At 44.5% G+C, this 25522-nt stretch overlaps 1 protein-coding gene across 3 annotated transcripts in view; it reads right to left on the reverse strand.

The window, feature by feature from the left end:
* HOMER1 (homer scaffold protein 1) overlaps nt 1-25522 on the reverse strand; it is a 102767-nt gene that overhangs the window by 19211 nt on the left and 58034 nt on the right. The gene's annotated exons all lie outside the window — the stretch shown is intronic.

Genomic DNA, 25522 nt, shown 5'->3' on the forward strand with positions numbered 1-25522 from the left:
TCGTACCTTGTATGGGCACCTTAAAGCTGGTTACACACCTAAATATTTACCTGTGCGATCTATCTGGTGGGAACAAAAATCTTGTAATGTATTTGCTCCCAAACACTGGAAAACGGACAGAAACAATTGTTCAGATCAAATGGATTTAACCAACTTGCCTGGATGCCCATTGTCTATTTTACAGTGTTTGGAGGCACATTTTGAATTCTCATATGCTCCCATACATTACCAGATTTTTGTTCTCATCAGATAGATTGGACGGACAAATATGTAGATGTGTACCCAGCTTTACAGTGCTGCTAGTCTAACGCTATGTGAGAAGGCAAATAATTACTGACTGATTACCAAATGGTATACTGTTATCATGAGAGAAATGTAATGAACTCCAGTTCTGTAATTGTTTGATTTAAAGGGGAGATTTTATTAAAGGGAAAACATGCCATACATTTCCTTTACTGAAATTCTGCTGCAAAAATCAATAGAAAATTCAGCTTTTGACAGACAACAGTTTATTACATTCCACCCCTTGTCCTTTCGCTGTGCAAATGTATAAATCACTCAGTAAATCTTGTATAATATTGTTATATAATATCCAGGACACCTATGATTTACATTCTGTTCAAACAGTTAAAACGCAGGCTTGAATTTATCCAGCCAAAGTGCCTAGGATTAAAGGGCTATTACGGTAAAACTATATATATAGTGTATAATGGGTGCCGGATGACTGCACGACAGTCGGGATTCCGACAGTCAGTACTCCAACATCAGAATCCCGACAGTTTGAATGCCCGACAGTCGGGATTCCGACTAACAAGGGCTATTCTCCCTTGTGGGGGTCCACGAGCCCCATACAGGGAAAATAGAACCTGTGGTGAGCCACCGAGCCAGCAAGGGGCTTCTGTGCTCTCGCCCCCCCTGTCGGAGCACCGGCAGTTGGGATTCAGATGTCGGGATACTGACTGTTGGGATCCCGATTGTCGGACTGCCATACCACACCCCTGTAAAATGAGCTGCATATTGTACTGTAGATTAAAATACCCTAGAGCAGGCATGTCCAAACTATGGCCCTCCAGCTGTTGTGAAACTACAAGTCCCATCATGCCTTGCCACAGTTTTGCTATTAGGGAATGCTAAAACTATGGCAAGGCATGCTGGGATGTGTAGTTTCACAACAGCTGGAGGGTCACAGGTTGGACATGCCTGCCCTAGAGAGTCTTAACATAGGGTTCAACATCTTTAAAACATGAGAAATGGTGGCTGCTTCCCGTGGGCTGCAGCATAGACCACAAATAGCACTGGTGAATGTAATATTTGCAATGGCTGCCTAACCATGGGATCAGCAGTGCTGTATGTATCATAGTAGTGCCTGCACTATTAGTCAGAGGCGGATTTTCCACAAGGCAACTTAGGTGCCTGCCTAAGGCCCAGCAGGTCACAAGTGGCCTCAAGATATCCTGCCTATCCAAAACGTTCCCAGAGAAGCCTGCCTGACACCATGACATCACCTGGACCTGCACCACACTCCCAATATCCCTTTGATGTTCTTTGATAGGATAAAAAAAAAGGTTTAGATACAGAAAATGCATTCATCCACTGTATGTGGGCAGCCAGTTTACTGTAAATATGACACAGGTATTATGCCTACTTCCAAAAGACCTAGGCCCTTATTCTGGTTCACTCGCAAAGGCAAATTCCTTCTCAAGTGGACAAAACCATGTGCACTGCAGGGGGGCAGATGTAACTTGTGCAGAGATAATTAGATTTGGGTGGGGTTTTACTTCAAAGTGAGATCTATATTGTAGTGTAAAAATAAAGCAGTCAGTATTTTCCCTGCACAGAAACAAAATAACTCACCCAAATGTAACTCTCTCTGCACAAATTACATCTGCCCCACCTGCAGTGCACATGGTTTTGTCCATTTGAGAAGGAATTTGCCTTTGCAAGTGAACCAGAATAAGGGCCCTAGAGCCTGATTCAGATTTTACACAATTCCGGTGTTCACACAGATGACCATATATCAGTAGGCTGCACATGTTCCAATGTACTCTAACAATGCCGCCTGCAATCAGGAACAAAAGCAGAGCGCTATGGAATGTTTGAGCAAGGAGGGCCCCAAATCGGTATCTTGCCTCGGACGTTATCTTGCCTAGGGCCCCATGTTGGCTAAATGTGCCTTATTAGTGCACATTTTCATTAAAGAAAATAACGAAATGTAATATATCCGTTATATCAGACCAATTGCAGCATACTTATGTGTGAGTGTATTACATTGCTGCTGTAAGATGCATTGGCTCGATAGGAGACATCAGCTAGTTCACATCTCTCAGTCGAGATTTCAGCAACAGTTCTATAAATTACTTTTGATCTTAGTCAGTGTTCTGCTTTAATCATGCATAAATCTGCAACGAGTTCAAAGCACATCACCCATTTTACACAGAGTGATAGGGACAGGTTTACATAGTGGAGGAGAGAGCAATAGTCAAATATATTTAGAATTGGTAAAAGATGTTTTTGTTTGTTCCCAATTTTTTATGGCACCTGCTTAATAGGCCATTCATTTGCATAGCAAGTTTTAACCATTCACATCAGTCCCTGCTCCCATAGAGCGTACAGTCTAAATCAGGCATGTCGAACGTTGGCCCTCCAGATGTTGTGAAACTACACATCCCAGCATGCTTTGCCACAGTTTTGCTATTATAGAATGCTAAAACTATTGCAAAGCATGCTGGGATGTATAGTTTCACAACATCTGGAGGGCCAACGTTGGACATGTCTGGTCTAAATGATCTACCACACACTGATTCTGAGTTGGACTCTGTTGTAGCCATCCTTGTGTCATTGCTGCAGTTGTATCTGTGAGTTAATGCTAATTCCACTGCAATACCCTTCCTGGGTGTCATAGTTTGGGAATTTAAAGTGGCCCTGGAAAATGTCCAGAAAGTGGGCCCCTTACATACCCATACCCTCCAACATCAGCATACATTCAGGAAGGGGGTGTGGCCATTTGTAAAGTAGGCGTGGCCACATTTAAAGTGGGTGTGGACTCCCACCACTCTAGAAAGTGTAGTTAATACTTATATTGCCCCAGCCCTACCTTCACACATGCTGAGTGCTGCACTACTGCTGCTGCTTACCTTGTGCTTCCCCAGCAGTCAAGCTCAGCATCAGTCCCCGATCCCCTGCCATGTGCACTGCGGTAGCGGGAGGGCTGGCATTCCCTCAGCAATGAGGTGGTGTCTGTCATTCCCAGCACCTCCGCCTTGTGCGTGTGTGTGAGCAGGGGGAGGCGGGCCCGCTGAGTCCATCTGCAGGGCACATTGGGAGATGTAGTATTCTTGGCCAGCCATTTCCCTCTCAGCTAATGCTGTCGGAAGAGCAGCCAACGGTGTAGGAAACTACACTAGAAACTACAACTGTGAAACTACAAATAGCAAACTACAACTCCCAGAGTCGGAGGAGCTGGCTACAAAAGACCATGAAAAAACGATACTGTACTGACTAAATTGGTACAGTTGGAGGGTATGACATTGCCAGGGCTGGTGCAAGATTTTTTTGCAAAACCTCTGACCTAGCCCCCACCCCTTACACCAATTACTCACTTTCCCAGTCAGTAAGGTGAAATCGCATAGGCAGCACCTGACTGCATTGAGTACAAGGATGTATCTATCAGAGACATTTTTAATTCACCATAACCGTCCTTCCATAGCCATTTCCCCCCTCCTTTCTTAGTGCCTAAACTTAACCCTCCCTCCATGCAGCCTCAGTATAGCTTTCTTCCCTCCCCTAATAGCCTAGACTCAACCTTTACCCTCCCCGGCATATGGGCTGGCGTGGCTGTGGACTAGGGTTACCACCCGTCCGGGATTACTCCGGACAGTCCGGTAATTGGACCGGGTGTCCGGAGTCCGGACGGGTGCCGTTCCCGGACTATAGAATGTCCAGGAACTGGAGACCAGACTGGAGATCCTGCGCAGCGCTGCCGGGGACAGCCAGCTAGTGACCGGCAGCGCTGCGACTGTGAGGAGAAGGATGAGCAGTTCCGCCTGTGACTATTTCAAATATCGCGCCTGCCCTGCTCGCAGTCAGCCAGCCAATCGGGTGCGGCGGCTCCTGATTGACAGCTGGACTGCGAGCAGGGCAGGCGCGATTTTTAAAATAGCGCGACGGCCTCTGGGCGCAGCAGCTGCAGTCAGGTCAGGTGGCCGGCTGACCCTGCTGTGACACGGAGCTGACGGCGGGCGGGGTGAAGCCTGGCCAGATTGGCTATTACGTTTACCGGGGGGGCGATTGGTGTACGGGGCCGCCTGTCATACGTGGCCCCGCCCTCGCCTCCTTCCGTGCACAACACGCTTGCTGACTGACTGATGTATACCGCGCACACCCACCGGCCCGCATTAGGAGAACAAGCCCCGCCCACCCGGCTGTCAGGAATAGGAGGTCCGTGGTAGAGGTAAATATGAGTCCATTTTACACAGTCTGACCTTTTCCTGCTCTGCGCTATTTATGTGCTGTCCCTGGTAGGCATAATCTGTTTCTGATGTTTCACTTGTGAGCCCTTAGTCCTGCCTGCTATTTAGGTTTAGGCTGTCGCAGAGGGTTAGTGTTAGGCTATAGGGGCGGGAGAGTAAGGATTAGAATGTGGGGGGGGGTGTAGGGTCAGGACTCGGGACGGGCGGGTTAGGGATTAGGGTTATTTTAGGATTTTTAGAGGGGTCAGTTTTTTCCGTTTTGGGATGCCGGGGGAGTTTAAGATTAGGTAGGGATAAAGTTAGGCTGCAGGGTAGGGGTTAGGTTTAGGCTGCGGCGTGTGTAGGGTTACCACCCGTCCGGGAATACTCCGGACAGTCCGGTAATTTAGACCGGCGTCCGGAGTCCGGACGGGTGGCTTCCCCGGACTATACATAGTCCGGGAATGAGTCCCCCGTCTGCCCGCCCCGGCCGCCTGGCTCCCTCCGCTTGTTTATGAGGTGGCAGTTGTGTCTATGTTGTCCCTATCTTCGGAAAAAATTGAGTCCTGGCATAACAAGTAATAAGCATAATGTGTAATGGGCATCATCGTGTGTGGCATAACATGTAATGGGCATTATGGCATGTGGTATACTATGGCATTTTGTACACTATGCAATGGGTGTGTGACGTGTAATCGCCATTATGTTGAAATTTTTTGACGCGCGCCTGCGGCGCGCACTGTCTGTATTGTTCCTCCTTACCAGAAAAACATTTTCAGTTCTGGCATATCGTGTAATGGGCATTACTGTGTATGATGTAACATGTAACTGGCATTATGGTATGCAAAATCAAGAATGAAATTGAAGCAAAGGTTAAAAAAAATCAACATAAGGCGGGTCAAAGGGCGGAGCTGGGCGGGACATGGGTGGGGCAGTGGGTGTGTCAAGGGGCGGGCCACTGTCCGGGAATCTCTCAACAAAAAGGTGGTAACCCTACTGTGGACAGCCACCCCAGCCCACACCTTGTTACCTATATGCAATAGGCAGTGCTCTCATTGTACACCTATGTGCCTTCTTTTTACTTTCTTTTTACCTCTGTAATCACTACAGTTGATGTTTGTTTAATAACCTGTGCTTTCATTTAATCACTAGCTCCCATTCATTATTCACCCAATATCACCCTTTTTCCCCTACATCTCCTTACCCCCACTGCATGGAATACGTCGCAACCCAGGGATCATGCAGATCGACCAACACCTTCTGGTAAGAAACCAATATTTTTTTCCTGTACGCTCACCATTGTACTGATCCATACCTTTTCACCAGAGGTACCCACACCCAGCCCAACATTTACGCAAGGGACAGCAGCGGTGAACCTCCAGCCTCAAGCTTACCAGCTGCACCAACATCCAGCCCAGCCGTGGTGAACCCTCAGCCTCAAGTTTACTAGTTGTGAGTAGTAACCCGTCGTGGGACAGTTTCTCCATTTATTCAATCCTCAATTACAGTTCTGCAATGGACATCTAAACACAACAACCATCCCACAGTTATTGTTCCAGACACCAATAACATTAAACCAAGTTCCAGTTGGAACCTTTAGACATTCACCCATTGACTACCCCAACCCCTGAGCGCCAGTACTACCCTCTTTCTGTTACTACTTATCCAGGGGGGAACAGGACTTCCCCCACCAGTACAGGCAGCTAAGGGTTGCCCTCTCGGAGCGCCTTGTAATCACCCGAATCCCAGTATTTAACCATTTGCAGTCCAATTTTTTTTCAATTAAAAAATGGTCGACATTGAATGTTGAACGATGTTTATGTTCTTCTTTTAAAGTAGCTCACCACTGGATCTGCTACTAGCGCTAGGGCTGTTGAGCCTGACTAGACGTTGAACTTGAAAAGGTTAATAAGCAGTCTGAGCAATGTACGTCACCCTCTCTCCTGTAATACCGACCCATTTACAGTTGTTTTTTTTTTTCTGCTTAACAAATCTCCCATCGCTCAGCATATATCTCTTGCTCATTCATATGTGTGTATACGCCATTAGTATAAGCTTTCTTTCAAAAATGGCAACAAACAAGGCCACACATTGGCATCGCTGTTCACACACATTCCATGCTCCTTGTCTAAGCGATTTAATCATATCGCTTAGAAAAGGGGCTGAATCGCCCTGTGTGTATGCCCCTTTACCGTGAGCTTTCATGCTATCTGAAGAAAGATAAGCAACTGCAATTCCAGGTACATTATATTACAATATTGTAAAATACCCTTTAACTATGGCTCCCCTTTAATGTGGCAACTCATGTCCCTGTGTCAACAAAACCACTCAAATAGAATTAGGGTTCCCTAAAAAGAAAGCACAAATGCATCCCAGTGAGTCCTATTTCAAACACTCACAGCTCTCCTGATTAATTTAATTGCGTACATCAATGCTATTTCAAGCTGTTAGACCATAAACCCAGCTGAACGAGCTTCTCTCCATGTTGGAAATTATCATTAGAATTAATGCAAGTCATTAAAGAAGTACCTTCTCTATCTGTGCGTCGGATCAGAATTCACTGCCAAAGGCTATGAAAGCAGTTTTATTTTCTGCAAAGTAGGTCAGTTATGAAAAATAAATCCCATTAGTATCACCATATGGAGTATTATTTGGCATAGAAGATAAGCATACAATTATTTAAGCTCACCAAAAAAGAAAACGCAGCGCAAAAGATTATCTAGAACATACCGTAGCTTTCTCTATAAGGTATTATCCCACACAGGTACAGAAAAGCAACAAACATTCCACTAAGATTTGCAGAATATATTTTCGAAGAGAATTCTGCTCCAGTCCTAAAAAAACTCACATAGGCCCTTATTCAGATCTGATTGCAGTATAAATTTGTTTGGAAAATGGGCAAAACCATGTGCACTACAGGTGGGGCCAGAGGCGTAGCAAGGGCGGGGCAGGCGGAGCACACGCTCCAGGCGCCGGAATATAGCAAGGCGCCGGTGCCGTGCTGGCACCGCCAGCTTGCCCGCACCCCTGCTCGCATCCCCTCCCGCTCCCTTGCTTCCCCGCCTGCTCCCTCACCCACCCACTCCCTCGTCCACTGTCCAGCCCGGGAGAAGTGTTGCTATGTAAAAGTCATATCTCCCACTGGACCGCGCTAGCCAATAGGCGCTTGCGGTTCAGCAGCCAATCAACTGGTGGCTGCTGGACCGCGAGCGCCTATTGGCTAGCGCGGTCCAGCGGGAGATATGAATTTTACATAGCAACACTTCTCCCGGACACACACAGCGGGGAGCTGGGAGCGGGCAGGCCCGGCGACAGGGGAGGGGGCGCACGCATGCTGCATCTGTCAGCCGGGCCCCCTGACGGCTCGGGCATTGGGGGGCTGAGTAAGGTGTACTCCCTCCCTCCCTCCTACACACTACTGCTCCCAACCTCCCTCCCTCCTACACACTACTGCTCCCACCCTTCCTCCCTCCTACACACTACTGCTCCTACCCTCCCTCCCACCCACTACTGATCCCACCTCCCACTACTGAGAAAGAGTGTTGGAGAAAGAAAGAGAAACTGTGGATCAAGAAAGAGAGGGATAGAGGGTTTTATGGAAAAAGGGGGAATGAGAGAAAGAGAGGCGCGAGAGAGAGAGAGGGCGTCTGAGAGAGAGAGAGGGGGGGAGTAGCAATAGAAAGAGGGGTAATGGGGCTAGTGGGAGTGAGAAGTCAGGGAGGGAGAGAGAAAGGTGAGCAAAGGATAGCGACTGTTGAGGAGAGAAAGCAAGAGAGAGCGGGTGTCAGGGAATGAGAAAGAGAGGATGTTGGAGAGAAAGGAAAAGCAATAGGAAGAGACTATCAGAAAGAGTGGGAAAAAGAGCTTAAGTAAGAGATTGGGAGAGAGAGACCGTTTAGCAGGGGGGGGGGAGACCATTTTGGGGGGAGAGAGAGACAGGGAGGAAGAGTGTCAGAGAGAGAGAAAGAGTCAGTGAGTGGGAGGGAGAGAAAGACCATGTCATTGGAAGACAGACTGTCAGGGAAAGAAAGACAGTCGCAGGGAGAGAGAGAGAGAGAGAGAGAGAGAGAGAACGAGACATTGTCAGAAAGAGAATGAGGTAGAGAGTCAGGAAAAAACAGAGGGTGGCAGAGCAAGCACTAACCGTTTACAGCACAGAACAGGGGTAGGGGGGTATGGAGGGATGGGGAGGGCAGGAGCAGTATTTTGCTTTGCCTGCCTGAGGAAGGTTAAACAATATCACCAATAAGTCACGTCACATAGTATCGGAGCAGGTAAGAGGATATCGGTGTTAGTGTGTTTGTGTGATCGCTGGTAATTAGATTGTAAGCTCCTCTTAAACAGAGTATGATGTGTAGAAAAGATGAGAAACATTCTTTCGGTACTCATCAGCATAACCTATTGGCATGACGATCATAATAATGTTATGGTCTTAGGCAACAGGACTGGTGTTGGACCCTGATCAAGTAGGTGTCAGTGATGTACGTCTTACTGCTGAGGGCTTACAACATACTGCAGACAGAAAACGCGGGAGAATGACAACCCACTATTCACTTCATGTTTCTATGGAGACAGATGATTTTTCCCCCCAGTGCTTAGACATTAACTACACAAGAAAGATTTTGCTTCATAATTCCTATGGTAATTAAACATACATACACCCACAAAACGCTGTATACTGTATGTCAGAGAGATGCAAAGAAATCCGCATCAGCAGGTCACTCCCACAGATATCACAAGCAGTTCGTTAATGCATCATCACTAACGCGCCTGCTCAGTATCCACTATATGCATAGGGCCTGATTCAAAGACGCACTTTAATGCATTTGCACCTGTGCATAAGAGATGTGTAAAAATATGTAGGCACCCACCGGTGTAAGGTGGCCAATCCCGGCATCAAGATCAGTAAGATCCTGGGTTTTGGCCCTAAAATGTCCGGGATTTCAATGTCCTGCGCAGCGTGACTTAATCATAGGTCACGCTGTCCAGGCCGCACTGCTGCGCCTCTGCTGCCAAATCCTCCTCCACCTGACCTCTCCCAGCCGCACACAAGCATCTCTGGCATCACACACGCCGCCCTCCTCCACTCTGTTGCCGCCTGTTAGTCAATTTGGGGGACAGAGGGCGTTTTCCTTTTAGGATGTCAATCCCGTGAATCCCGGGATTGAGCATTTTGCAATCTCGATTCCCGGGATTGAAAAAATGCCGGAGATTGGCATCCCTACACCGGGGCCTCGCTGATCCAAGCAATTCCGTACAAACACACAGCAGTGATTTCAGATCCTTTGATAATCGTCCATCTGAGCAACTATATGGGCTCACAGAATGCATCGCAGATGTAGGCCGAGTCACTCATTGGCTGCCTAAATTTTTGCCACTGCTCCCTGTTACCTCCTATGAATGGTCCCTGAATATCCTGCTTCACCTATCCAGGCTATAACTGACAGCTATAACTGGCAGAAACACGACAATGTGCATGAATGCTTCTGCATGTGGCCAACGTTTTGGTCGTTTGCAGCCAATTTCATGATACACTAGACTAGAAAACTGGCGCAGTACTCTCCATCATCCATGTCTGTAAGGTTTAACCATTAGAAGGATTTAAGAGAAAACTTCAAGTTCCAGTTTTTTAAGTTGCAGAATAATTTACCCAAAAGGTAATGTAATAATTGTGACAACAGATACTATTGAGACGAAATCAGTAATACTATTGGTTTTAGTTACCGAAGGAGCAGGAAAGAGAAAGTCGGTGCATCGCCTGGCGGTGAGCAGGTGTGGATGGGAATCCGCACTGGGCGATAGATGGAAGTACCAGCAATGTTGGACACACTCATTAAACTACAGACTATAGTACACAAGTTAGGATTGTAACAGTATTGATGGGATTGTCATAAAGTAACAATACTGACACCAAGGTATATCGTAAAAACAAAACAGTTTTCCTAAATCACAGGTTCTTTTCTACATAAAAGGCCTTATTCTGGTTCACTCCTTCCAGCAAATTCCTTGTTAGATGGACAAAACCATGTGCACTGCAGGTGGGGTAGATGTTACTTGTGCAGAGAGAGTTAGATTTGGATGGGGTTTTACTTCAAAGTGAGGTCTAAATTACAGTGTAAAAATAAAGCAGTCAGTATTTTCCCTGCACAGAAACAAAATAACTCACCCAAATGTAACTCTCTCTACACATTTTATATCTGCTTCCCTGCAGTGCACATGGTTTTGTCCATCTAAGAAGGAATTTGCCAGAAGGCGTGAACCAGAACAAGGCCCAAAGACCAAGTTGGTCACACCACAACTTGAAGTAACAAGTGGCTGTTAACATCACACAGCTGTCAGGTGGTTATAGACAAGCATACAGTCTACATACAAGGAGGCAGTGTAAACTTTTTCCTTTTTTGTGCAAAAGGTGTGACTATGCATCCTTGGGGCTGGCCTTGTGACACTCCCCATGTCAGCATGACAGCGGAACGTAGCACGTGGAGGCAGAGCTGCTTGGCCAGGCTGGATCATTTGGCTGGATCTGCCCATTAGGTCACCAGTTATTTTGTAATTTTCCAGAAGTATCAGATGGCCAGTCCACCCCTGCATAGGATTAAGGGCCAGATGTATCAAGCTTCAAAAAGTGATAAAATGGAGAGTGATAAACAACCAGCCAATCAGTTCCTGCCTGTTATTTCTCAAACCCAGCCTGTAACATGGCAGGTAGGAGCTGATTGGCTGGCTGTTTATCAGTTTTGAAGCTTGATACATCTGGCCCTAAGATTTATTGGTGACTGTAGAAATTTTCAGTGGAACAACCTAACTTCTAGGTAGTAGTTTTCCATTGTACAGAAACTTCTATTTGGCAATATTACTGACCTGGATGTTTTTCAGGATTGCTAATAGTGTACTATGGAGATTTTTGGAAACAGCAAACACCAACATATATAATGTCAAAATGTTGACATTAGAGATAAGTCCACCCTATGGGTTAACGTTAGGCATACCTAATATTACCTATAATACCTAATCATAGTTGCTGACATTTTGGCTGCCCTCTCTCTCAGGGGTGCATGGGTGCAGGGTCATCGCTGGGAGGAAAAAAGGACAGGGGCGGAGCCACTGGCATGTTGCTCTATTGGGGGCGTGTCTAAAGTGATCGCGTAATTTTACCCCACCCCCACCGTGCAATGTCAGTATTTTAGGGGGGGGGGGGGTGATTGCGGGAGATGTAGGGCAATGCGGAAGGGTTGCCTCCCTTTCCGGGGACCGGGAGGGGGACCCGATTTCCGGTAGGCAACCCTGGCATACCTCAAAACCAAGTCACCTTTTAATCAGAGTCAACATGCTATGTCAACGTGTTTTCCATTGACATTATGAACATGTCCACATTCTCAAGGTTTTATTGAATTAACTCTATATCATCAATAAGCCCCCCTTGGTAAATGAATTTAGCTAGTTTGGGGCATACATAGAATAATATTGTCAGCTTATTATGCCCTTGTTTTCATTTTGTAGATAATTTTGCATATGAAATAAATGACAATGAAAAGTAGTTCCTGTATAAATCCACCGAGAACTTTATTTTAGGAGATTATTTGAAAAAACTGTGAATATGTTTTTTATAGCCACTAACTCACAATGCAGACTCCCGAAACAAAGTAACAGGATAAGTTCCAAATCTATTTTTTTAGCTATATTCAATGCCATGAGTAAACTTCATATAATTTATGGGAGCCACCCAGATATTGCAATAATGTATATACCGCGGGGGAAAAATTACCATTGGTGCAGCATGTGCAGTGCATCGATGCCTCTGAGGACTAAGGTGCCCACTGCTGCCCCTGTCATCCTCTTCCTATCACTCATCAATTATCCCTGTCACACTCTGCCTCCCCCTGCCACCCTCTGTATCTGTTTGTGGCATGCAAAGCTATTTTGGGTGGAACTTGCCACTCAGAACAACTCAGCCCCTACTGGAGTCCCGCCTCCAGCTCCATCACTTAGGAAGTCAGTTTGGTTGCGTGGCTGCTCCACCAACCTATTACATGCCAATATACTTGTCCTCATCCCTCCATCTTTTCTCTGTTCCTCCACCTCTTCTTTATCAGTGCTCTGGCAACACCATTTGGAGACACAGTATATGATTAAAGGGAGTTAAAAGGAATATGTTTTATTTAATATGGAATCTGGTTATATTAAGGGTGGGTAGGCTGATGGGTACATTTCCAACTAAAATGCCTTATTCAGTGAATGCAGGGAAGAATGGATAAGTGGAATTAAATAATCACTTGTTAACATTTAAAGTCAATTGGGGGGATTTTTTGGTCCCAAATAAAAAAAAAGTTGCCTACCCCAGATCTCGGACATTCTATAAAATAATAGGTAGAATCTTTTCCATATGCCTTTTTATGGATGGTTTGATAAATCTCTATATCCCCCATTCTTAGTCTATGTGAAGTCTGAGGACTGGTGGTATTCCAACACTGTTGCAATGGCACATTATGGGTAGAACTTAAACCAGAAAGTTTGAGCACAGAAATTAAACACATTTATGCCAATTTACCAGTATGCTGAATTATTGCTAGCACGCCATTATTGTGCCACATTCCTCGTAAGATACCCTTTGCAGACTGGTGTAATTCTAGCTCGGCATCAGCCTCTAAATCATTATCACGCTTTCATAATAAATCTAGATTGTTAAATAAAAGTGTTTTAAACAAATTCCAGGTGTTGACGAGGGGCACTCAGTTATATAATCAGGAGGCATCCTGGGTAAAATGTAATATAGTGCGATTTTATGTAATAGGGTGTAACAGCAACCGGAATGTGCGATTTCTAGTAAAAGTGTGGTTTCTAGTTATGGGAATGTGCAATTGTTTTTAGTAACAGGAGTGTGCCTTTTTTTGGCATGGGCGTGGGATCCCCCCCCCCCCCCCTCTTTGATTGGTCCCGGTTCCAAATATACGGGGGACAAAAAGAGTAGGGGTCCTTCATATTTTTGGAACCAAGACCGGTCCAAGGGCCTGGTGTTGGTTGCTTAAATTTGGGGATTTCCCCCCGTATTTGGGAAACCAGGACCGTCTTAATGAGCCTGGGCTGGTTACACTTGGGGAGGGGGATGACCCTTTTTTTTTATTTTTTTATATTTATATTTAGACTTTTTGGAACAGAACCATGTACAGATTTTCACAGGAAAACAGGTGATTTTTACCACAACTGCACACTACTACATGTGCAATTTTCCATAGATATGCAATTATGGACGTTTTGACCAATAAATTGCACATTACTATAAATCACACCCTATTACTTTTCACCCACTATGTAAATGGTTCTCAAACTTTTTTGAATCGCGGTCCACTGGAACCTCAAAATAAATTTTCAACTCAATTCCAAACATTTCTTGTTGACAAATTCTAAAAAATTATTAAATTAAGTAAATTGTGTTTATGTCATCCTGTTTATCCACATATGTTATGATTGGAAACCAAAGGCACTGATTTGCCTGTTACATTGAGCATAAATAATTAGAATTAGAATTGGTCCTGGTATCAAACTACGGTGCACCTGCAAGGGTCATGGGGCACCCCAGTATCCTTTGGTGCACAGTATGGGAACCACTGTCCTATGCTGTTCATGGCATTGACTTTTTTCTTTTTACTTTCTGGTGCGCTTTAATGGGGAACCACATCTGTTGTCTCCTCTTGTGTCACTGACATTTTCTGTACTCCACTAGTTTACCTGGCAGGGGACATTTAATTCACTGCTCTGGCCTGTGCACATTCTTTTATGAAGAAAAAGGAAACCTTGATAGACGTTGCACTCCGTGATACACCGTGAGTACGGTGATGTATCCCGTGTAGAATCTCTGGGTGGGTACGGGATACATCAGTGGGGGAGCCTTAAAGGAAAGCGAATTACCACAGTGGCAGTGCGGCTTCCTGACCTAACAGGCTGACCCTGAGACCACAGTGGACATCTGTCGACACTAAAGCTGGCCATACACATACAGATTTATCTTCAGATCTGGCTGGTTGGAACAAAAACCTGGTTATGTATGAGAGCAAATGACAGTTGACCATTTGCTTGGAAATGCTGGAAAACAGACAAACTGTCACTCATCCATAACCATGTTTTTGTTCCAACCAGCCAGATCTGAAGATAAATCTAACTAGTGTATGGGCACCTTAAGGGAAGTTGTAAGGACTGAAGGGATAACCGCAGTGGCAGAGCGGCTCCCAAAGCCCTGAAGTACTCGATACATCTAGAGTCCATTTACCACAAAGGTCAGACGTGTAGTCTGAAATACACCGTGGGTTATGTCTCCAAGAATCTGGTGAGCTACCTTTAAAAATTCCCCTATACAAGGAACATTGCATTTTTAAAACATTTTTGTGTGTATTTTTTATGAGATACTTTCTTGTCCCTTTTCTTCATTTGACTTTTTTATTAATAAAGTGACTGTATTTTTTCATGATGGATTTGAAGACTGAACTTTCTTTTTGAAAACTTCCAGTAAATCTAAAACATATTGTCCAGCGCTGTAGAGATATTCCCATATTTTTTAGAGACACTAACCTAAACACCCATTTGCAGAGGCTAGGGGAAACCCCCCTCATCATTCGATGGTCTCAGACCATCAAATGATGGCGAAGGTGCACGCATATCTAAGTAACTCTCAGGTCATTTAGATAAGCGTGCACCCTCGAGAGGAAATGGGCGTCCGACTGGTGATGTCAACTGCCCCCCCCCTCCACGCTCATGAAACGCTGGGCATTCCCATGGGGAACTTGACCGTCCCACCCCCACTCACAATCCTAGATGTGTGCGCCCCGTGAATACCCTGTTTGCCATGACCGCATGCACCCTGCGTATGCCTATGCAAATGCACGGGGGGGGGTGAAGGGACCTGAATAAGGTCCTATGTGTCAAACTCCTATTTCACCTACACTGCTGATATCCTTACAGACATATTGAGGGATGATTACTTCTTCACATGATGTGCGACAACAGATGTAGGCAGTCTACGGTTCTCCAGCTATTGTGTAACTAGAATTTCCAATATGTACAGTATGTGTGTACATACGTAAATGTATATAGTACAATTATTTTCCATATGATGGGCAGACACAAGTTCCCTGCATTAAAGAAAATACGCTGAAATCTAGAAGAAGTTATAACTTTGTTATATTAGTCACTGAGAACAAACATGTTCCTTCATGAGCATAAAAGAAATACAAAGCTAAAAAAAATAGCAAACAAGTCTACTTAGACATCTGTCAGAGCGTTGGTGGTGTTAGAACGTGTGTGAGCGCAGAGTGACGGTAATAACAGGAGCCTGTCTACCAGATAACTCAGGAACGCACCATGAAACCAGCTCTCCTATAACAAATTATTTGTTGGAAGTTAGACCTTTATTATGACATAGAAAATTAACTGAAACATTGAGGGTAACAGTGTCCTACTAAAACCTTTATTTTACCTTCTTTCCTCTGATCACCTATGTCACACATATACAAACTGAGCTTTCTATCTTCTTTTAGTAATTCGGTATATATAATAATCAGCATCGCCACTAGTAATCTTGGGGCCCGAGACTGATCTTCAGTCAAACCCCCCCCCCCCCCGCACTCCCCCCCCCCCCCCCCCCGGAACTGACCTTCAATCCGGGCACCCGCACTCCTGCACCATTACTTACCTAGCTGCGGCATCCCACGTCTCCTCAGGAGCTCACACTGCAGTGCACAGTGCAGCCTGCAGAGCGCCGAGCCCCTCTGTGTCCTAGGCTTGGTGCTCTGCACGCTGCACTGTGTATCGTACATGCCTGGCTGGGGGGCCGCTGGGTGGGGGAGGCGGTGTGCGGATGCGGGAGTGGGAGGTGTTGCTGTGGGCAGCTGCCCGGGACAGCTGTACCCACAGCACCCCCCTGTCGGCGGCCCTGCAATTAATATTGGAATGTGAGGGAGAGGACTACTTTTTCCATTCTCTCTACCTGCTGCCTCCTGTCCTGACCCTCCGTGCCATGCTCACTTCTTGCCTCAGGTATCCTTACCTGCACCCCATGTCACCTGTCTGTCTTCCCCTCCCTCTAGACTGTAAGCTCCTTGGAGCAGGGTCCTCTTCCCTTCTGTTCTCACAGCACCCTTCTTGCATTTCAATTACAGCTCTCTAACTCATCTACAATCTATACTGTACATGCAGCTCTTCTCACTCACTCACTCACTCACTCACTCACTCACTCACTCACCTTATATCTCAGCTGTATTGTGTACTAAGAATTGTGCTGTTAATTGTGCTCTGTTTTTGCTCTGTTGCTGTTACTGTATGTCTAGTTCTGTATACCCTGTACTGTTATAATGTGTTCTATATGTACGGCGCTGCGTACCACTTGTGGCGCCTTACAAATAAAAATATAATAATAATATGTTTTCCCATTGCTAATGTCTACTTATAAAATCACCAAAATAGCACATAAATTATTCTTTATTTTTGACATTTAGAATTTTTACATTTAGAATATGTTTATAGATACTGTATACTCTATTTTTACTGTTTAAAATGTCTTTATTTATATACTGTATTTCTGAAGCATTCATTTAATAGATTATTACATTTGACTTATAAGGTTTACAAAACACTGTACTAAGGAGATTTACGATACAGCAACATTTCATAAGCACAAAGACGATCATGTAAAGCAGGTATAGACAAGTTAAAAACAAAACAATTATATATATATATATATATATATATATATATATACACACACAGTGGCAGTCAGGTGCGGCACTCAGAAATAATCAAACAGGCAGAAAACTCTTGCATATATATATATACACACACACATACATACAGTTCTGATTGTACAGGTTTACAATCAAATCAAACTTTATTTGTGTGTGTAGAATGAATTACAAGAAATAATTCAGAAATGGCGGAAGCGCCATTACACAGATGCCTGATCTTGAAGCTGGGGAATCAGATGTTCTGATTGGTGGACTTCATTCTTCACAGTCTGGGTATTGAATGATGCATTCAAAGACATTTGCATTGTCTTACAGGCTGTGACGGTTCCAGTGGGAAATCAGTCCCAGGCCCCAAAATTCCTAGTGGCAGCCCTGATGGAACGGCACAGGTCATACTTCACGTAGAACTGAACACGCCCTTAGTCCTGGTCAATGCTCATAGATCTCTAGATTCAGCTTCTCACATGTTGTTCTATTATGCCATACCTTGTGACTATATAACTACAGTATACTGCGATTTCTCTCATATTATTATGTATTATGTTTTCTAAACTTGTCTCCCATTGCGGGCTGACTGTGTATGTCTAACTGCTTTATGATAATGGCACATACGTCTTGTACACTCTCACATCACAGTAATGTGTGTTTTGCCTTTAATTGCTATTACACCTTGTGTCTATGCCCATTTGCACTAGATGTACAGTTGGAACAGGCCCTACTGAGTGACTGGATCTGACAGCATAACCAGGATAAATCAATATTGAGTTCCCAATTTGTGTTCTTACCCAGCTGTTGACAGCCAGTTATGGGTCACCTTTGTAATTCAATGACTAAAAGAAAATAGATAGGGCTGGCTTCCTACAGGAAAATAATTAAACTTTGTGTATATAAAATGCCTTAGAAATGTGACATTTTCAGAATGCATTGATTATAGGGTGCGTGACACTACTTGCTACTTCTTGTTAGGACCCGCACACATGTTCAAGCCTTCTAACATACATCAAAGAGTGGTCACATCTGCTCAGGAAAGGGAAACTTACCAAAAAAGAAGTAGGTATTGACTTATAACCCTTTTACACCAGCCTAAATTCCCAGGTTGGGCGACTAGCACTGGTGTGAAAGGTTCCCGGGCCAAATTTGCCAGGATTTCTAGCTAACAGGGTTGCTCTCGTGACCAGCCTGGGTTACTGGCTGGTGTGAAAGGGGCCGACCCGGCTTCCCAGCTTCTACTCACCGCAGGTGTGGAGGTGGTGCGGGTGCCGATTCCAGAGGTCAGGCCAGTGGGGGGCGGGTTCCGGTCAGGGGGGACCAGCCTGTAGCTGCTGGTGGAGAGCGCGGCGCTGAGTGGAGAGTGCGGCGCCGGGTGGAAAGCGCTGAGCCCTGCAGTCTCCTGACCCCCCTGCAACTGGGGGAAGCCCCTGGGGGAAGCTGCCGGGTGACTAAAAGGGTATAGTTCCACCCTGAGCCAATCCCCAGCCGGCTCCAACGGTGTGAAAGGGGTATAAGGGGGTAATTCACTAGTTTTCGGACAGGTGGCGGGCGCCGTTTATGGGCTGGCTAGGCAGAACATGTATGCTGCATAGTGAGCCTTGCTGAATCAGGCCCTTAATCTAAAAGACTGATTCAATGATTTGGCCTAGCTCGGCAAACAAGATAGTGTAATGATGTAGGTAGGCAGCATGGCTTCCTGCCATCATTCCAGCCTTAGCCTAATAGTGTGTTACACAGATCATGGTGGGATCCTGTAGTGCTTACACACAAACATCCCAACTAATTTAACCTTTTGGACTCCGAACAAAGATGATTATTATGATTAAAACCTGGGACATTATGTAATAGCCTGTATGGTGCAGACTGTTCAGGAAGATCTGGGAGCCTGTCTGTCTCTTTAAAGCGGAAATCATTGACAAAGCAAAACCGCCCTGGTTTTGCCTTCATATTGATTGCCTCTTTAAAAATACAGGCTGATTTGCAGTTTTGCATGGAAAATGATTACTGATTTACAGAAATTCCCAAACATAGGCCTTTATTTTGATCTGATCACAGTACAAATTTGTTTGGAAAATGGACAAAACCATGTGCACTGCAGGTGGGGCAGATGTAACATGTGCAGAGAGAGTTAGATTTGTGTGAGTTATTTTGTTTCTGTGCAGGGTAAATACTGGCTGCATTATTTTTACACTGCAATTTAGATTTCAGTTTCAACGCACCCCACCCAAATGTAACTCTCTCTGCACAGGTTACATCTGCCCCACCTGCAGTGCACATGAGTTTTGCCCATTTTCAAACAAATTTGTACTGCAATCAGATCTGAATAAGGGCCATAGAGTGACAATGAATGTGATGAGAGATACAGAAAGTGAGAGATTTGGTAAGAAATCTCCAGTTTTTCTTAAAGCAGCAATCATTTACACAGAGATTTCCTACCAAATCTCTCACTTAAGCTGTGTACACACGGGGGCGATAGGGGCTGAAATCGCTGGAAATATGGTCGCAGGCGACCATATTGCCAGTGATGGGAGTGTGCCCCTGGCGATAAATCGCCGAGTGCGCGCTCCCGTTTTCAGCCCCGTTCTAATCGCTGGCCACAGGAGCTTGCTCCTGCCACCAGCTGATTACCTCTGCGGCACTGCCGGCAGAGGTTCCCTTTCATCAGCGACCATCTCTGGTTACTGATGAAAAGGAGAAACTGAGCAATATATTGTTCAGCCATATATCTCCCCCGTGTGTACGGGGCTATATAGTGTCCATTATCAGAATAAACAGAATTGTGGGCCTGATTCGAAGTTGAAGCAAACCTGATCATTTCACAGTTCATAAACTATCGGAGATGTAAGAATGCATGAGAGTCGCACATGTGCTGCAAATCATTAGGTAAATAGGTGCACATGTGCTACTGTGGATTTATTAGCTAACTGATTGACAGATAAGGTGCGTACACACGGGGGGAGATATATTGCTCTGTTTCTCCTCTTCATCAGCGACCAGAGATGATCGCTGATGAAAAAGAAACTGCTGGGGGGAGCCCGGCAGTGGTAATCAGCTGGTCGCAGGAGCATGTTCCTGCGACCAGCGATCACTACAGGGGTAAAAACGGGAGCGCAGGGGTATATCGCCGGTGCACACTCCCATCGTGGGCAATATGGTCGCTCAGTGACCATATTGCCAGCGATATTAGACATAATCGCTCCCGTGTGTACACAGCCATAGAGATCGCTAGGGGGAGGTAGTTGGGAGACGCTGCTAATAAGATCCCGTATGCAACCACATCATAGCGTACTACTATGTAAGTCAGGCAGAGTGACAATAGGGCTTCTCAGAACTTCACAACATTTCAATAATCAACTGATTTGCTAATGCTGCAGAATAAATGCAGATTCAATCCCAATGCACGGGCCCACAGCATCGGGATCGAAAGCAGAAATAGACTTGGCACCCTCCCGTCATCCCTCCCTCCTGTCTGATGCTGGCTGATGATATCGAATCGGTATGGACAGCCGATGGGTCGGGCCATGTGTACACGGCATTACTTATGACAAGTCTATTTACTCAGAAATATTAAACTTGCATACCAAACATAACCACATAGTGCATAGAACATAGTTCACGTCACTGTTCATGGACAAGGTCAGATGACTGATTATTCCCCAGTAATATTTGCAATAGATGAATGTTTATATGGAATAATCCCTGTGCACATCCCAGAAACCCCTTCTGTAGGTCTGTATGAGACAGTCCCTTCTCGTATGGCGGCTGTGTTTCTCAGGGATCATAATGTAACCCTCTTACAGGATTACACTGTTATTTGTGTAATAAAGACTAACCCTCTTCTTGCTTATGGAAGCTTATGGACACAGCGTTATTACTTAACCCTTCGTGTCCTGAATTCACGCTGTATGATAACGTAAGGCAGAACCTAAACTAAACTATTTCCATTAGACGTTCCGTATTAGGAGGTGACCATTGGCTGAATCCTCCATCTAACCCACAATAAAGAGAGAGACATGGGCTTTGTGAAAGCTTTATTTGTAGGGCTAAAAAATAAAAGTTTCCAAGTCTAGGTTACAGAATTCTCTCTACGATGTTCTAAAATAAATATAGATCACAGGGTCAGTCTAGTGGACACTCAGGCTTGGAGAGGAGTAGATAAACAAACTATTATACTGTGACTCAACAGCTGAACCGACGAAAGGACTTCAGTTATACTTGAATGGGCTAAACATTTTCGGATAACTCCCATTAATCTTAATCACCACCCCCACTCCAACCCCTGCATTGTATAGCAAATAGACTCAGGGCCAGATGCACCAAGCTTCATAAAGTGATAAAGTGGAGAGAGGTAAACAACCAGCCAATCAGCTCCTACCTGTCATTTTCAAACTCAGTCTGTAACATGACAGTTAGAAGCTGATTGGCTGGTAGTTTATCACTATCTTCTCTATAGAATAATGTTTTACCACAGTGCAAGGTGGTTCCTGATTTCAGATAACAGCGGTTATATGCCCCTATATCTATTATATGAAGTGGGAAGGGTTATTATCCTGGATAAATATAGCTGGAATTATATATACAGATATATTACTTAGAATGTCTGGGACATGAGCATATTTCGGGCAGGTGTCTTGGATTCGTAGAAAAGTAAACCAATCTCCCAGATCCTTGACACTTCCCCAGCAAAGTGTACTCTGTCTAAATGCTTGATGACGCGTTTCGCTGTGAATCTCATGGTTTTGTCCACTCCCCCACCATTCAGAAGCACAAGGTCTGACAGGTCTGCAACAGTGTTGATTATGCTATACTGAATTGTGCAATAGGCAGTGGCGTAACAGCAAGAGGCAATGGAGGTGCCTGCCTCCAGGCTCCAAGCCGTGAAGAGAGACCTGCATATTAACTCTGTGGCACGCCCACTGCCTGCTGCAGAGGTAATTGGTTCTGGTCCAGGAGCTCTGCCAAAACCTAATATAGCGGACAGGATGGCTCCTGCCTGGTACGGCTCAACCTCAGCTGCAGTAGGCAATGGTGCAACCCTCACCGCTGATGGTCTGTGAGATGGGATGCGGATTAACACTGCAGACCGCTGTAACACCTTTTTTTTAGGGTTGGGGCAATAAATTCCAACTTGCCTCTGGGCGATTGGGGTGAACTTACACCTCTGGCAGTAGGTAGTGAGATTTATTATGCCTATCTGATATTGTGGAAGGGATGAGGCTGGTAATACCATTTCTCGGAACTATATAACTAATTGGCACTTGGAAGCTTTGGAGACTGGAGAGAGATACAGTAACACATAATCATTTCTTAACTGCCCTGTTTCAGGCTGTTTAAAAAGAATGACAGGAGCTGATTAGTTGGTAGTTTATCTCTCTCTCTAATCTTTATCACTCTCCAAGGCTTAGTACATCTGCCTGTATGTTTATTTTAAAATGTCCAACTGTTTTTCTAGCATATTAAACATAACAGCCATTAAAAATAAATATAATTATAATTATGCTGTGAAGCTGGCGTGCAAACATCATAATTTGCCTGCTGAGACATCAGTGATACCTGCAAGCCTTTTATCTACAAGAATGTTTATATCCAGCAATTAAAAAACTAAATTCAGCTACCCATGCAGTTTGGGAATATGTTTGGTCTTGTAATGAATACAATGGAAAAACACATTTCTTTTAATTATTAATAAGCCATGTCTGTATGATATGCCCAATAGGACAAATGTTTACTTGAAGGAATATTTTATTCAATAGATGGCTAAGACATTTGACACCGCAATTAATGCTCCGTATTAATTCTCTGCAACAAACAAAACACTGCAGGGATAGATTTAGCAATAATAAGGTTTTAATTGTTTAAGACATAACATTTATATACAGAGACTTTAGCACCAAAAGATTTCATCAAGTTGACCAGACTATATTGGATTTGTACATATGTGGAAATGAAGAAGGACATAATATGATAGAGGAGCAGACGTGTATATATATATATATATATATATATATATATATATATATACTTGAATAATTCAGACCGGCACTCTCCGCAATAGATAAATTTCACGTGGGTGCCTCCTGGTAGCATACACACCAACCAATACAGACAAGCAGCGGCAGGCACTCCACGATTAAAATGGTGCAAAAGTTTAATACCGACGTTTCGGGGTACGTTCTCCCCGTTTTCAAGGTTAACAGTGCTGCTGTTTGTCTGTTTGTCAGCGAACAGCTGTAGTAGAATAGATCTCCTAAAAAAGAAAGATTCTCCAGCTAATAACAGTATCTTACCCTGGGTCAACCGATACAGCACATCCAGTAAAGGAATCAATGACATATCCAAACGCCTATGGCCTCTGGTACAAACAGACCCTGACCTTAAATTAAAGGACACTAGGTTAATGTCATGTTACCAAAGAGGACAAAACCTCCGTGACATCCTTGTGAAGACCAACGTCATTGATCTAGAAGAGAACCCAACTACCAGGGCCAACAACAGAGGCTGTATCAAATGTATCTGCACGACATGCCAATTCCTCCTTGCAGGCAACAGCTTCTCCCACCCTTTGAATGGGAAAAAAATCTTCATCCATCACACCCTCACCTGTAATTCAAGATACGTGATTTACCAGTTGCTGTGCCCCTGTGGCAAATCGTATATCGGCAAGACTGACCGTATGTTTAAGGAGCGGATGGCAGCCCATCGGTCTGCCATAAGAGCAGCGATCCAGAAGGGAGACAGTGAACAACCAGTTGCCAGACATTTTTGCACCAATGGCCATAGTCTGAATTCTCTTCGTTATCGCATGGTGGATCATGTCCCCCCCCCAATATCAGAGGAGACAGATCCACTAGGCTCTTGCAATTAGAGGCCCGTTGGATCTTTGAATTGGGCACTCTAACACCCAGAGGACTGAATGACCATATGAGCCTTAGTTATTTTTTGTAAATTTTGTTATGCCTCCCATAGTTCTTCCATTGGTCCACATCCTATATGATGCAGTACATCTTCCATTAAGTAACATCTTAGTATCCTGACCTTTTTGTCTTTATGTACTCTGCCTTAATGTAATTTTTTTCCCTCCTTTCCTTACTCTCCCCCTTCAACTTCCCCCTCCCTGTCTCTACCCTTCCCTTATCTCTATTTATTCTTCATTAGTCTCTTTCCCCCCCACTCCAGCATAACACCAGTCCAGACACTTAGTGACCTTATCAATACATAGCATATAAATATGCATATACATTGACTCTTTTCTAACTATTCTTCTCTGCTAAGTTTCTTCCTTATGGTATGGAAGGTTTCATTCTATTCTTCTCTGCTAAATTTTCCTATCTTTCGAGTGATTGTGATCTGTATGAATAGTTTAACCACTGCATTACTTCTCTGCTAAATTTTTCCTCCCTTTTCCACACCTGTATTGCATATACATCATTTTTTGGACCCATTACCATGGATACATAATAGCACTTATGTGCTACAGAGCCCACATTGATATCCACAGAGTTTGATACACATCTTTTCTAACTTTTCTTATCTGCTAAAGATTTCTCTACTATTATTCTTATCAGTGTGTATGGTTTCCTACTTTTCTTCTCTGCTACATACTCTAATCTTTCGAATATATGTGATCTGTATGCGTGGCATTTTCTATACTGTATCTTCTCTGCTAAATATATCCTACTTTATTCATAGAGGTTGTGCCTATGTTGACCCCCATTGGCATTTATATATGGCCACAACAATGCCAACTGTGACTTGTGCTGCAGCATTTGTTATGCTAATGTCTTACCCTCTCTTATATAACGGTATGTATGGTTTCCTCCTTTTCTTATCTGCTAAATACTCTGAGCTTTAGAGAGTTTGCGATCTGTATGAATGTATTTTTCCTCACTACCATCTTCTCTGCTAAATATATCCCACTTCTTTGATTATGCTGTTCGCTATGTATACATTTGCCAATGATTATTGTCTCCAGCAGTGCAATTGACGGCTACTCTGGTTTTTATTATTGTTATAGCAGCGCACGGAACGCTGCGCCCTTCTGTATCCTGGTTGTTATGGTGACGGGAGCACAACTAGGACATACACGTAAGTGACGTCATCACACAGCGCCGACTGGCCGGGCGTGCGGTCCCGCTTCCGGAAGACGCTGAGCCACACCAGGGTGATATAAGGTAGGACATGTACACTGTTATCTTTGATGCCATGACCTGAAGAAATTGCTTATTAAAAAGCAATGAAACGTTGTCCGTAAGGATGGCCTAAGAGAGTTTTTTTTGCCAAGACGCCTGGAGTGCTGCATTATATATATATATATATATATAGGAGAAATGACTGGGCACTCGAGGACTCGCA

The sequence above is a fragment of the Crinia signifera genome, chromosome 1 (assembly GCF_055691185.1).
Source record: "Crinia signifera chromosome 1, ASM5569118v1, whole genome shotgun sequence".
NCBI lineage: Eukaryota > Metazoa > Chordata > Amphibia > Anura > Myobatrachidae > Crinia > Crinia signifera.